The sequence below is a fragment of the Cupressus sempervirens genome, chromosome 7 (assembly GCF_028749045.1).
Source record: "Cupressus sempervirens isolate cs-2001-9-10 chromosome 7, ASM2874904v1, whole genome shotgun sequence".
Lineage (NCBI taxonomy): Eukaryota > Viridiplantae > Streptophyta > Pinopsida > Cupressales > Cupressaceae > Cupressus > Cupressus sempervirens.
In genome coordinates, this window is record NC_143124.1 from 727,253,086 (window position 1) to 727,269,804 (window position 16,719).

The following is a 16,719-nucleotide window of genomic DNA, read 5'->3' on the forward strand; positions in this document are numbered from 1 at the left end:
CAAAGAACAATTCCTGCAAATTCGATTCACTTTTGATCTGTCTATTTTTCTATGTTCAAAAGTCTTTTCCATCAAAAGGATCAGTAGTATGGAAAAAGAATATTCTCATTCTCTATCAAATAAATGAGTTTATAGAAGAGTTAGGTGAAAATTTTGACAGTGTTTTGGATAATTACTTTGAAGATTTTAAGGAAAGAATGAACAATAGGTTCTAGATTCCACCAAAACTGGTTGAGGAATATAAAGAAGATGTATGCTTTATGGTAGATTGTGACAAGGTATACATATAGGCAGTCAGGCCTCGAGTTGCATGGGTGAAACCTTTTCCTTATGAGGTTAATATTGATGAAACTAAAGACATCATAGAAGCATTGGTGAATGAACCAATAGATCCAAAGCAACCAGTCTTTGGAACTTTTGATGAAGCTAAAGCTAGAATTGAGCTTTCAATCAAAATCCCTCAGGTCATTAGCAAAGGAAAGAGGAACATTGCAAAGTTAAAAATAGAACTTGGTCCTCTGATGATTACTGAAGGGAGAGGAGAAGATGATGAAGAAGAAGAGGAAATCGAGTCAGAAAAAGAAGAGGAGCCTCAATGGAAGAAAGGTAAGGTGATTATCACCAAACCTAAAACACAAGCCACTGCAGTCTTCTCCAGAAGAACAAGACAGGGGAAGAAGGAACCTGTATTTGTCAAGCCTCCACTCACATTTGAGGCAAGGCTAAAGCAATTAGAAGAAGGTACTAGCTTCACAAACTTCAAAGCATTGAAGTTTGAGACAAGAACAGAACAGGAGAAAATGTAGATTGAAGAATTGGTTTTGAATAAAATGGGGAGATGGAAATACTCTCCTGAAGAGATTGCCTCTCAGATCCCTAAAGAACTACTGGAGAGGTTGCAACCAAGATGGGAAATTGCAACCAAAATTGTCAAAGATATCTTTGAACAAACCCTAAAGAATCTCTTGCCAAGTCTCACTGATGCAGAAGTAAAGAAATCACTGAAAGATCATGAAGGTAATATGATGATTAGATTTCACACTTGTTTGATACTTATCAAAGACATTGAGCATGTTGTCAATGATGCAACAAACATGTGGAAACATATCTATCATCTACATAAACCCAGTGAGGATTTTGTTGAAATCAAGGACAATGATAGCAATGATGATGATATTGAAGATGTTCCAGGGGATCTGCACTCAATGATGATGAATGTTGAGGAAGAATTCAAGGAAGATGAAATGGAGGAAGAAGACAAGGAAGATGAAATAGAGGAAGAAGAAGCTAATCAAGCTAAGGAAGATGATCCTGTAAAAATTGCAGCCAAAGTTATTGCATCTCTTCCTCACTCTCCACCTAAAGCAGCTACATCAACCATGGAGATAGCCTCTACTAGTGAGATTGTGTGCACAACAACTTCATCAATTGCTCAATCTTCACCTGTCTCCTCTCAGCTCTGGGCACCATCTATGCAAGTGTCTACCACTTCATTAACTGAGCTGCAGCCATCTTCATTGACCGAGGCATCATCAGCTACAACAGTAAGTTCATCAGGCATATCAACTTCTACTACAAAGTGTTCAGTAAGTATATCCACTAGTACTTCAATTTTGACAACATCATCCGCTCCAATTTTTGCATCTGTTAGTTCTCCCATACCAACTTGTACATCAATCTTGGGAAGAACATCAATTTTTGATATTGTTAGCACTTCTCTCAGTTTTCCTCTAGCTAGTCCTATTCCAATTTTGTCAGCTAGTCCAGCCTCATCAACTATTGTTTCAGACTCAAAGGGAAAAGGTGAAGTCACTGTAGGAAAAGAAAAAAGATACATAATTTCCAGCAAGGCAGTGGATGAGGAAATAGACTTAGATAAGGACATTATCATTCCTAAGATAGATCTGGATAATGCATCAGTTGATGAAATGAGAATGGTCAGTCAACTATTAGATCAAAAGGCAAGGCAAAAACAACTAAGGCATGAGAGAGACCAGGAATATAGTATCATTGAAAGTGTTAAGAATATTCTAACAAAGGCTATAGGTGTTGAAGTAGATTCTACTCAACACATTTTGAATCAGTTAGAAGAGGTTGTATATAAATTCAATGAGGATACCTCCAGCCAAGAAAAATTAATTGAAAAAGAAGAGAAGAAATTTGACAATAAAGTTCTTGAGCACATTGCTCAGCATATTGCATTAAAATAGGTAGAACTGTCTACAATTTTGAGTAATTTTGAACATTCTTTTAATAATGTAACTTCACTTTTTGGAAAACTTTGTGATGTTACCAAGTATACTAAGGAAATCAAAGAAAAGTTGAATAAAATTGATGAGGATATGAAGGTCAGTGCACAAATATTGCAGCTTGACCACAATTCAAGTTCATCCCATCATCTCAGAATAAGATTTTTGTCAGAGAAACAGGTAGAATTGTTGAGAGAGGAAGCAAGGATCCAATGTACTCTGATTGAAATCCAAAATATGATCCTTCCTGTCATAGACCCAATGCAAAAGCACATTGCCCATTCCAAAACATTGATTCATGACAAAAACTTCTCAATTGCAGATCATATGATTGAACTTTCTGCAGAAGTTCAAATAGCACTCTCCACCGGCAAACTTTTGCAAGAAAATTGGGATAAGACATTGGCTCTTATCCTCAAAGTACATTCTGAGTTTATCTCCCATTTTGGACTCTCTGTGTAAATTTATATAGTTTGATTTGGCATTATTGTCAAAAAGGGGGAGATAGCACACTCTTGGAGATAAAATTGTGCAAATATGTGTAATGACTTGTAAATATTGTGCATATTGTATGGGGGAGATACATGTAAGAAAGATATGTGTAATAAGATCAATTTTGAAAATTCAGAACTGTATGTCTATTTTTGCACATAATTGTTTTTGTCACTAATGCCAAAGGGGGAGATTGTTGGCATAAAGTTATTTGCCATTAGTGACAACACTCATCTCACAGTTCAAACTGAGCACTGGCAATACAGTTCAAACCGAGCACTGGCAATACAGTTCAAACCGAGCATCAAAGACACAGTGTCAACCGAGTGAGGAAGCACTCAGTGTTGACCGAGTGAGGAAACACTTAGTATTGACCGAGTGAGAAAACACTCAATATTAACCGAGTAAGGAAGTAATCAGTGTTGATCGAGCGAGGAAGCACTCAGTTTTGACCAAGTGAGGAAGCACTCAGTGTTGACCAAGTGAGGAAACACTCAATATTGACCAAGTAAGGAAGCACTCAGTGATAATCGAGCTTAGAAGGTTATCGAAGAAGTTTTTCTACCAAGTGACACTATATCTACTGAGTCACCAATGGTTACCGAGTTCCAGGCAACGTTGTATGACTAGTATGAACCGAGCCCCTACCTCTACCGAGTGCATGATGATGCTGTGTAATGTAGTGGATGCCGAGTATCAGAAGGTCATCAAGTCTGTCTGAAGAACTCGAGTTTATTTTACCATTTGGCCGACTCAGTTATATTTTGTTTACTTGTGTTTGGATGACCTTGCATGAATAATTATTGGAATGGTATATATACAATTGACACATTCAAAAAAGGATATATAGAGAATATTGTGCAAAAAGGTAATATAGATATTTCAAGAAGACATACAAGATATCTGGATGATAGTGCAAATTCATCAGCAAAAAAGAATACTCAGCAAGGTCCATCAGGAGCAGAAATGATTTCATCAATCACAAAAGGTGATCTACAATAAAGAACTCAGTCAAGTTGTAAGTTGATCTGTTGGTTCATCCTAACAGGTGAATCATTTTTGTAAATCCTTTAACAGGGTAGACTTAACCGTCTTTATAAAAATCTCCTAACAGAGTGCATACTTATAAAGTATGTTTGTAAATCCTCTAACAAGGTGGATCTAGCAATCCTCTGTGCTCCTAACAGGGCAGATCACCAAAAGTGATCATTGTAAGCCTTAACTGACCAACTTCATACTGCAGTAATGAAGCTTTGTGGATATCATCCCCACCCCAGTTTTACTTTCTATTTTGGAAGGTTTCTGGGTCACCAAATCTCTGTGCATATATGGTTTTAATGTTTAACAATTTTTATGCAGCAGGATAGATGAGTAAATGTTGTATATGGTTGACTTAAAAATTTTATTGTTACTAATTCACCCCTCCCCTCTCAGTAACCTATTATATCTTGAATATTTCCAACATTAGTCACACCAAAAGGCATAATCAACCATTCATACAAACCATCTTTTGTCTTGAAAGTAGTCTTCCATTCATCACCTTCTCTGATTCTAATTTCATGATAGCCACTCTTCAAATCAATCTTGGTAAAGTACTTTGCTCCACTCAAAAAATCCATTATGTCATCCATCCTTGGCATAGAAAACCTATATTTCACTATTATCTTGTTAATGGCTCTGGAATTAGTACGCATTCTCCATTCTCCATTCTTTTTAGGTGCTAATACAGTAGGTATAGCACATGGACTCAAGCTCTCTCTGATCAAACCTTTCTACAACAACTCATGCACTTGTCTATTAAGTTCTTCATTCTCTGCAAGTGTCAATCTATCTGGAGCTTTGTTTGGCAAACTAGCTCCAGGAATCAAATTCATACAATGACTTATACTTCTTATAGGAGGTAAACCATCAAGAATATCTTCAACAATAATGCTTTTATATTCATTCAACAACTCTGCAATTTCTCCTGGCGCTTGGTCAATACTACCATCTATCACTCGGTCACCACTGACTGGCACTTGGTTAACACTATTTTCTTGCACTCGGTCTCCATTGAAAAAACTCGATTTTCTTGGAATTATATCAAAATAGACTTGATTCTTTTTCATTTTCTTTTCAAATTGTTTCCCATTAACCATGCAAAATTTTATAGTGGTACAATTAACCTCATCTAGACTTTTGATCAAAGCCAACAATGTTTGTTTCTTCCCATTTACCCAAAGAGTATATTGATTCAATCTTCCATCATGTATAACATATCTATCATATTTCCAAGGTCTACCGAACAAAATATGACAACAATCCATGAGCATAATATCACACAAAACTTCATCAAAGTAATGTCCAATTTTGAACTTCACATGGCATTGCTCACTTACCAATATCTTATGCTCATCTTTGATCCATGAAACATGATAAGGTTTGGGATGTTTCAGCCTTTGCAACTACAACTTGGTAACCAACTCTTCTGATGCTAGATTTGTAAAACTTCCACTATCAATGATCACTTTATAGCATTTTCCAGCCATCTTACATCTTGTCTTGAAAAGACTTCTCCTTAAAATAGGTTCTTCATCACCTCCCTTATTACATAAGGTTCTTCTCACCATCAAATTTTCTCCAGCCTCAAGTCCACTTAGTGAACCCTCAATGTCTTCTTGAATCATAGCATTTCTATTATTTTGCCCACCTTCAGAAGATCTACATTCAAAAGATCTATGCCCTTATTTGCCACATCTAAAACACTTACCATGAAATCCACCTAGAATCTTCCTTGGTAAGAATTAGTGCCTCCTCGATAAGAATTACCACTTTTCCATTCAATATTACCTTTTTCATCATTCTTCCATTCAAATTTTTCTTTATCCTCCATAGAACTATCAAATCTACCACTTTCTTTATAAGATCTACATCTGTCTTTGTGGAACCTAACACCTCTACCTCTCTATCGTTGTTCATGCTTCTTTGTCAAGATCTCCTTAGCTTTCAAGGCATATTGAAATGCTTCTTCCACACTTTATAGCTTCACAAAACTTATTTCATCTTGTATTCTAGATCTCAATCCATTAATGTACCTTGCAATTTTCTCAACATCATCATCCACATGTCTAGATCTGATGTCCAGTCTATAGAATTCCTCATTATATTCTTTTACAGTCATGTCTTTTTGCTTCAAAATTTGCATCTTTCTCAACAAGCTAACTTGGTAATCAGCAAGAAGGAATTTGTTCTTTACCTTGTTCACCATCTTTGGCCAAGTTCTGATTTTCTCCTTTCCTCTCCTTTGTCTATCAGTTTGCAAGTGCTCCCACCATAGTGATGCATGACCTTTCAGCCTAGTGATTGCAATCTTCAGCTTTCTATTATCAAGAGTATTTTCATACTCAAAGAAATTCTCCATATTAGAGATCAAATCCAACATAGCATTGATGTCCAATTTTTCATCATAAGGAACAACTTCTACAACAGGCTTTGAATTCACTCTAGCGAATACTCTCAACAATCTTTCTTCATCTTGATCTTCTTTAGGATCTGGATTATGGTTTGGTGTTGCTGCTTCATCATCACTTACATCATCAAGATGTGCTCCTCTCCTCTGGGTTGTCTCCACAACATCTAATCTGGCTACAATTTATCTCAACTGATCCAATATAGCATTATCAACATTATTTCCTCTACCATGAACCATCTTTACAAATTAGGTTCCTGCAAGATCGTAACCCTCTACGAGTTATAGGTCAAATCCACATGTCTACCACCCTACAACCAAATCCAAATTAGGGTTTTACATGACCCAATCTCCACAAGGATGAACCTCAAGCTCTAATACCAATTGACACAGGCAAGATGACAAATAACTAAGGCCAAAGGCTCACCCAGCTATCCAAACCACCCTGCAAGAGTTGACATAGTGAAAAATACAACACAAATACAGCACCAAGGAGAGAGAACAAGATATCTTTATTTAATTCATCAAGTAAACAACATACATGCCCAACTGTAAGGCCTTCTGGGTTATGGCCAGATATAGAATACAACTTCCAAATCCATGATCCAACTTCAAATTCACATTTCCAAACTCATATGCCTTCCCTTTTTTAGTCTTCCCTATTCTACCTTTAATCTAAGCCTAAGCACTCTATTTATACTTGCTAAAATGGCTTACAAAAGATTCTAGAATATTACATGACAGAAAGGCCAACACAAGATCCTATCATTAAATTCACGATCGAAATTAAATACGCAAGTTGGCTCCCACTAAGAACCAAACCACAAACAACTTGACACCCACTGGATAACTCGACACCCACTAGGAAACTGGCACTCGGCATCAACTAAAAACTAACACTTGGCGTCAACTAGAAACTGGCACTTGGCATCAACTGGAAACTGGCACTCAACATCAACTAGAAAATGGTCACTCAGCATCAACTAGCAGAATGAACAAAAGAATGAGTAGGATAACAAGGCAACCCAGGATGCTCTTGCATCAAGGAGCTAGAGAGAAAGACAAAGGGTTAACAATGGTTTTTCTTTTCCTATCTTTTGGAATGAATGATTGTTGTAGTTATTTTTGTCTAGTAGGTTTGTTAGTCTATTGTAGTGGCCCTTAGGTTGGCCTTCATTCTTTGGCTGGGCTTTATCTACTTATTATCAGCCTTGGTTTTTTTGTATTTTTGTTGAACTGGCCTTTTGGTTGGCCTTATTTTATTGGCTAGGGTCTTTCTACTTATTATCAACCTTATGATGTGTTTTAACTCTCAAGTTTTAGGATCCCTGTAAAACTTGTTTTTCTTATCAAAAACAATAAAAACCAATAGACTAAAACTATCTTGAGCATCTCCTTAAATAGTCATCTTTGTGCTTCAAGATTCTTTTATTGTAAATATAAGAGGAGTAATTGTGAGGGGAGGGGTGAATAAGTTACTACAAAAATATATTCTAGATCCCTTAGATGTCAATACAAATAAAAACTTTGATTAAACTATATTTTGTTGTAACTCAGCAAACACACATGCACTCGATTTACACTAACAAATGTTGTAACTCGATAAACACTTAAATAACTTGGCAACTACTTAACATGAAATCTTTAAGATATTATCTATGATTAACCTTATGTAACTTAGTTGCATACACATAAAAGAAATAGCATGAACACAAGTGACACCAAGATTTAACATGGAAACCCAATTTGGCAAAAATCACCAATTGCAAATAGTTACTAATTTTCACTCTTCTGAAGTGAACCCTATTAGGAGCCAACCCTATTAAAGGTTACAAAATGCACTATTAGGTGTGACCCTATTAGAGGATTTAATCATCCTATTAGGAGTGGCCTTGTTAGAGGTCTTTAGACACTTCAAATAGAAATACCACCTTGCTAGAGGATTTACAAATAGTAGTCAAGCCAACTTAGTTAAGAGATTTAGATCACTTCTAAAATGGTTAGAAATTAACAATGAGATGACCTAATTTCTGATGCAACTAAATTGCTAATTACAGATCTCAATTTTGGCTTGTATACTTGATCCTTCCTGATCAAATGTATCTTTGCAGCTCAACAAGGATATTTTTCTTATCTTTCTAATTCACTTCCTCTAAGCATCATCAAATCTTCTATTCACTTCTACACATTAAATCCTTAACTTGACCTTATATTTATATCTTACACATTGTCAAGTTAGCTTGAATTCAACTTAGAATACTTAATATTCATCTTCTTAGTCAGCTAGAACCAACAACTAAATTAATTAAACTTAATATGCCAAAACAAGAAAATCCTTCGCTAGTTTACCATGCTCAGTAGACACTAGCTTAGAAATGATTTTCCTGTGTTAACCAAGTGATCTCGGTTAACACTACATATTCACAAAGTTTCTTTAGTAACCAAGTGAACTTGGTTAACACTGGTTCTATCCAATATTTGCTTCATTAACCAAGTGAGCTAAGTTAACACTCAACTTTTGCAAACTTTCCTTTGACTCCCGAGTGAACTCGATAGACACTACCTTCTGAACTAGGAAAACTCTAGAATTCTTGGAAGATATAATAAACTATCTTCATCACTTGAGTGAGTTGTGTAATATCAAAAATAATACACAATTAATCAATTTTTGTTAACAATCTCCCTCTTTGGCATTGATGGCAACACATCATGTCATAATATAGTGAAATTTTAGAGAAAGAATAAAGTAAGGAACATATCCTTAGTTTCATTATGATTCTCATCCTTGAGAACTCCCTCTACCTTTAGTTTCTCCCTCTATCTATAAGACTCTCCCTTCAACATATTATTCTTATAGGAAATTTTCCTTCTTTGATATCAGACCAAGTTCTCCTTCTTTGACAACTCCCTTTATGTCATTTCTTAAAGTGATAAAATTTTGATGAGATGAGATAGAAAACTTCTCCCTCTTTGACATCTTGTGCCAAAGACAATATAAAGTGAATATCAATGTGCCTCATGTACTAATTCATTTACAATGTGTCTTGTCAATACTGCATCAATTATCTAATCTTCAACATACTCTGGTTGATGCATCACTAAACTGCATTTAGTGAGCTTCAGATAGGAGAATGACCACTAACTTACCTCTTAGATATAAAAATTCATCCTTAGGTAATGGTTTACTAAGTATATCTACAATTTTCTCTCCAGTATTCATATGTTCTAGTCTTACCTCTTTGTCTTGTACCAATTCTCTCAAAAAATGATATTTTATAGCAATGTGCTTGGTTTTGGTATGCATCACAGAATTCTTTGATATATCATTTGCACTGGTGTTATCACATAAGATAAGCACTGGATCCTTGATCTCTATCTTCATACCTATCAATAGTTGCTTGAACCAAACACCATTAGAACAATTAACTATTGTTTCTACATATTCTGCCTTTTTTGTGGACTAAGAAATATAATTCTTCTTCTTGGTTGTCCAAGATACTAGTCTTTTACCAAGAAAGAATGTTCCACCACTTGTGCTTTTTCTATCATCAACACTTCATGCCCAATCAACATCTGTGAATACTTTAAAATCCAAATTGCCTCCTTTTTTGTATCATAATCTATATTCTTCAATACCTCTCAAATACCTCACGATTCTCTTGATTACCATCATGTGATTTTCTTTTGGATTTGCTAAGAATCTTGCCACCATACCAATTGTGAATGCAATATCAAGCCTTGTGTGGACTACATACTACAATTTTCTAATTATTGATCTGTATGTGGTTTGATCTACCTCTTTGGAATCATCATTTTTAGAAATCTTATGTTCAATAGACATAGCTTTTCGAACGAGTTTTGTATCTTCCATCCCAAACTTCTTTAGTATCTCCTTGATATATTTGGATTGAGTAATATTGTTACCATCTTTCTTCTGCTAGATCTGCAATCCAACAAAGAATTTTATCTCTCCAAACATAGACATCTCAAATTCTTTACTCATCTCTTTTGTAAATGTCTTACATAAGTCATCATTTTCTATAAATAAATTATCATCCACAAATATTTCTACCAACACAATCTTCTTGTTTGGTCCTTCTTTGATATATAGACTGGTGTCATCATTTTTTTTTGAAAATCAATATTTATCATGTAGTTATGAAGTCTTTCATACCAATCTCTGGGAGTTTTCTTGAGACCATACAAAGATTTGTGTGATTTGCAAACCATATATTTTTTTTTAGGATTTACAAAACCTTCAAGTTGTTCTATGTAGACTTCCTCATCAAGAATTCCATTCAAAAATATAGATTTTACATCAATTTGATAAATTTTGAATCCTATGTATTATGCATATGCTAGTAAAGTTCTAACACCTTCTAATCTTGCAACAAGACAAAAAGTTTCACCATAATCAATACCTTCTTCTTAAGAATAACCTTTACAAACTAACCTTGCTTTGTTTCTTGAAACTTCTCCATCTTCATTTAGCTTATTCCTAAATACCCACTTTGTACCAATTACATTTTTATCCTTGGATCTAGGAACAAGAATCCAAGTCTAATTTTTCTATGTCTATTCTATTTCTTCGTTCATACTTTCAATCCAACTTTCATTATCCAAAGTATCTTTAACATTTCTAGGTTCAAATTCAACAAGCAAACATATACCTTTCAATTTTTTCTTGTCATTGTTCCATCTGGCTTGTCTCTATGATCTAATCAGGTGCATGGTGTCTTCTGACATATCTTGCTAACATGCTTACTTTAGATTTAGAAAATGTTCCATTAACATCTTCAAGATCTTCTATATCAAGCTCAGATTCCACTATTTGTGACTCGAGTCTATCTGACTTGGTTTATTTAGGCACTAGCTCGGTAGCATCTGACTATGACTCAGGTCCTTCAAACTGTGACTTAGGTTGCATTGGATGCAACTTGGTAGCTTTTGGAGATTTTGGGGACTCGGTAGGTGAGGCCTCCTAACTTCCAAATAGATATGGTACTATATCAACTTCATAATAAACAAATTTTATGTAATCCTTAGATTCTTTGTTGCCTTCCTCTTCACTCTTTTATGCAAATTCATCAATTCTCATATGTGCACTTTCTATGATCTTATGAGTAGTTAGATTCAAACACTTGTATGCTTTACTTCTATAAGAGTGTCCTAGGAATATGCCTTCATCACCTTTGACATCAAATTTACCTTTGCTAGATTCCTTCAAGATATAACATTTGCTACCAAATACTTTCAAGTAACTTACATTGGGTTTGTAGCGATACCATATTTCATAAGAAGTTTAATTTGATTTTTTCTTCAACTATACTCTATTCAAGGTATGCACTATAGTACTGATTGCTTCCTTCTAGTATTTGATTGAAACCCTTTTTTCTATCATCAAGGTTCTTGCACAATCCATGATGGATATGTTCCTTCTTTCAGCTATACCATTCTATTGAGGTTTACTGTGGGCTAATACTTGTCTCTTAATTCCTTTTTCAATGCAAAATTTGTTGAACTCATTGGAAATGAATTGAACACCTTTGTGTGATCTCAAACATTTCAACTTCTTTCCAGTTTCTTTCTCTACTCTTGCCAGATACCACTTAAACTTTTGAAAATATTCAAATTTTTTTTTTAGATACATCATAGTCATCAATCTAGAATAATCATCAACAAATAGAATAAAATACTTATCTCCACTGTAACTCTCTATTCCAATAGGTCCACATAAGTCTATATGAACTAGCTCCAAGACTTCTTCTAAATGATTGTCTTTGCTTCTAAAATTTGCCTTGCTCATCTTACCAATTTGAAAATTTTGCATAGATCCATATCAAGTTTTCTCAAACTAGGAATACCTCTTACTCTTCTATTTTTTATTATCTTGACAAGATTATCAAAGTTCATATGACACAACCCTTTATGTCATAACCAACTTTCTTCTATTTGAGTAATATAACATGAGCTTTTACTAAGATCTAGGTAGAATAGGTTACCTTTTGTTTGTTTCCTAGACCCAACTAGATTTCTTTTCCATCTAGTAGTTTGGCCTTCCCATTCATGAATTCTACCTTAAAAACAACATTATTCAACTATGCCACACTTAGTAAATTATTCTATAGTCCTTCAACCCAATAAGCATTTTCACATCTAAGTTCATTTGGTTAGTGAAATACAACCTTTTCACTTTATGCAACAAGTTTCATTATTTCCAAATCTCACACTACCACCATCATAATGTTCCATGTGTTCAAACTTTGTTTTATCACTAGTCATATTATGTGAGCAACCACTATCAATAATCCATGTATCATTTTTTCTAACATGAGAGATAAGCACCATTTTATCTCCTTCATCATCAGATTCATCTTTTATAGCAATGTTAACCATTTCATCATCTTCACTACTATATGAATCTTTAGCCATGAAACAAGATTTCTAACATTTTTCCTTGTAGTACTTGAAGTTCTTAAAACCCTTCTTTCCTTTGAACTTACTGAGCTTATTTGCATCTTTGTCTTCTCTATTTGGGCACCTTGCTGTAATGTGTTCAACTTCTTCACAAGAGAAATAGATTAAAGGAATTTTGCCTTGATACTTTCCTTTATCTTTGAGATACCTTCTTGCAAGAAATCCTTCAATGGCTTCAAGATCATTGTCTTCCTCTTCACTTTAGATTGTTTTATTTTAGACATTTTAGCTTTCTTCTTGAGTGATGCCTTAGCTTCAAATGCATACTCAATATTACTAGAACTAGGAGTATAATTATCATAGTTGTCTAGTTCAAATGTTGTCAATCTTAGAACTAGAGCATCTAAAGTTATAGTATGATTTGGATTACATCTCTTCTCTGACTATATAGATAGGAAGAAAGGTTATGAGTACCTTTCTTACCACTATTACATCATCAACTATTCCTTTAGAACTTTGATAGCATTGACACTGGCTTTGATTCTATCAACATATTTTGCAATATTTCCATCCTCTCTCATTTTCATCTGATCAAACTGTCCTCTAAGACTTTCATGAGCAGTTTCGCAATCTTTGACTTCATAAAATTTGGCATAGTTGAGAGATGAAGCAATATCAATCATCATAATATTATGACTTTTCTTCTTTGTAGTTTCTTCAATAGTCATAGTTCCAACAGGAGCCTTGTATTTGGTGTCTAGATTCTTTAGCCTTGTATCTCTAATGGTTGCCAACTGCATCCTCATGAGTTCTTTCCATGCCTTGAAGTTATCTTTGTTCAACTTTAGAATCTCCCTTCTATAAGACATCTTGATCTATAGCTTAGGTCCTTGAAACCTTTTTTACAAGCACCAAAAGCTCTGATACCAATTGTTGTAAATATAAGAGGAGTAACTAAGAGAGAAGGGTGAATCAATTACTATAAAAATAAATCCTAGATCCCTTAGATGTCAATACAAATGAAAAGTCTGATTAAATTATATTATGTAGTAACTCGGTAAACACACATGTAGTAACTCGGTAAACACACATGCACTCAGTTTACACTAGCAAATGTAACTTGGTAAACACTAAAATAGCTCAACAATTGGTTAACATGAAATATTTAAGATATTATCCATGATTAACCTTACTTAACTTATTTGCATATAGATAAAAGAAATAGCATGAACACAAGTGACACCAAGATTTAATTTGGAAACCCAATTTGGGAAAAACCACCAATTACAACTAGTTACTGATTTTCATTCTTCTAAAGTGAGCCTTATTAGGAGCCAACCTTGTTAAAGGTTACAAAAAATACTATTAGGTGTGACCCTAATAAAGGATTTAATCACCCTATTAGGAGTGGCCTTGTTAGAGGTCTTTAGACACTTCAAATAGAATTGCCACCTTGTTAGAGGATTTACAAATAGTTGCTAAGTCAACTAGTTAAGAGATTTAGATCACTACTATGATGGTTAGAAAGTAACAATGAGATGACCTAATTTTTTATGCAACTAAATTGCTGATTATAGATCTCAATTCTAGCTCTTATTCTGGATCCTTCTTGATTGAATGTATCTTTGTAGCTCAACAAGTATATTCTGATTACCTTTCTAATGTGCTTCCTTTAAGAATCATCAAATCTTCTATTTACTTCCACACATTCAATCCTTGACCTTATATTTATATCTTGCACATTGTCAAGTTAGCTTGAATACAACTTAGAATACATAATATTCATCTTCTCATTCATCTAGAACTAGCAACTAAATCAATTGAACTTAACATGATAAAACAAGAAAATCCTTCATTAGCCAACCATGCTTGGTAGACACTAACTCAGAAATGATTTCCCTATGTTAATAAAGTGAACTCAATTAACACTATATATTCACAAAGTTCCTTTGGTAACCAAGTGAGCTCAATTAATACTAGTTCTATTGAACATTTTCTTCATTAACTGAGTGAGCTTGATTAACACTCAACTTCTACAAACTTTCCTTTGATGCCTGAGTGAACTTAGTAGACATTGTCTTCTAAACTAGGCAAACTCTAGAATGCTTGGCAAACACATGAAACTATCTTCATCACCCAAGTGAGCTTGACATACACTAACTAGCAATGATATGACATTTTGTGCAACATCAAAGATACTACACAATTAATTAATTGTTTTCAACATCTATTTATTGTCACTTAATCACAATTTTCAATCTCAAATTTGATGTACTTAACCACATATAAAATACAACTTTTTTTCTCTTCCTTATCTTTCTTTAATATCCATCATCAAATCCTTATTGAATTTTCCCAATTATTGATCTTGCAACAAACTTTGACTTGTGTCTTTGACCATCTCAAATATTCTATATTTTTTATCAAAAGGTAGCCTTAGATTCCATCTCTACAATCTTGTTTTTCCAATTGTTACATGGTGAACATAATATTTTACTTGGGTAATATAGTACTCAATTAATACTAGACTTAATCACACAATACTGAATTTCCCTCTTACTTTTCCAACTACTCAAAAAATACAATCTTCTTTCTTTAACCTTGTCGCTCGGTTAAGCTTGTATAGCTCAATATATTACATGATTGTAAAATAATCAAACCAACATTAAATTATCATTGTCCAACTGCTTCAAGTGCCCACTATATACAATACTTATCGACTCTATCTTCAACATACTTTATTTAAATCCTCTTTATTAATCAAATCCCCTTCATCAATCAAATTAATATAGCACTCTTTTGAGTTAGCATAATGTCTACCCAACTAAGACTTGACATAAATGACAACATAAAAATTGATATGACTCTTTTACATATATTAATAGAATTTCCAATTACATTATCATTTGAGGATAACAATCTTTTCAAATTTGGAAAAAATGAGATGGCTCTGGGAATGGAAAAAATCCATCCCCACATCCATATTTCACCCCCAGACAAGTAGGACCCAAAAATCACAAGGGGTGTGTCCCCATGGAACACTTATTTTTACCGATCTATCATTTTATTTACTTATAAATGTCTGATTTAAATTGTGTTTTAGTTTTTGAACTAAAGAGAAACATCCATTCACCTATCAATAATGAGGGTAGTTAAAAAAATTAGTGAGTTGGCTAGCTTAGTGGTTGAACAAAAAGATAGCATAGGCATTTTTGCATCCAAAATATTGAATCTTTTATAGACCTATTACATAATAAAGATTTCTATTGCATGTTATACTTGTGATTGCAATGTCTAATTATGATGTTATTTGCATTTCCAATAGTCTTCTATAGTTTGATACAATTCTTGACATATAATTTTCTTTGAATCAAAATATTTTTATATAAAATAGTCATCTATTTTTTCATGTTTAACGTAGTTTTGGTTCATTTTTCATTTATTCTATGTTCAATTATTTCCATTTATTATATTATACTGAAACATCATTTCATAGATAATATTTTAAGTTCCATATATAACTAGGTCTAAGAAAACTAGTGTACTTGTAGCATTATTTTGCTTAGTTTGAGATAGTTATAGACCAAAGTTTTGATAGCACATCAAATCATGCCAAATAATATGAGTGAAGAAGAAAATAGGAAGGCACTTTCTAGATTGTGGTCTAACTTCAAATGAAGAGGTGATGGAAATAATTATTTTCCCTGCAAAAATTACAAGGGCCTAAAGATTAGAAGAGTTAACATAAAAAAAAGCTAAGAGATGTTTTAGCCTCCATGGCCATGTTGAAAGGGGGTTCGATTATCATCCATTGGTAAGTTATTTATTATGTAATTTTAATAGTTTATAAAGATAATAAGTATTTTGATGATGCAATCATGATCATGCTTTATTTTTGTTGATCATTTGTATATAGGTCAGCCTCCCTAAGGCACATGATATAGACCACCACAACATAGAGAATATGGATGTAGAAGTGGAGGAACATGATCGTGTGAATATTGAAGCTAGAGATAATGTTTACATGAAAGATGACGATCATGCACCAAAAAACCACATTTGAAGATGATGGTAAAAATGCATTGATTCATGACATATTTAGTGCTGTCATAG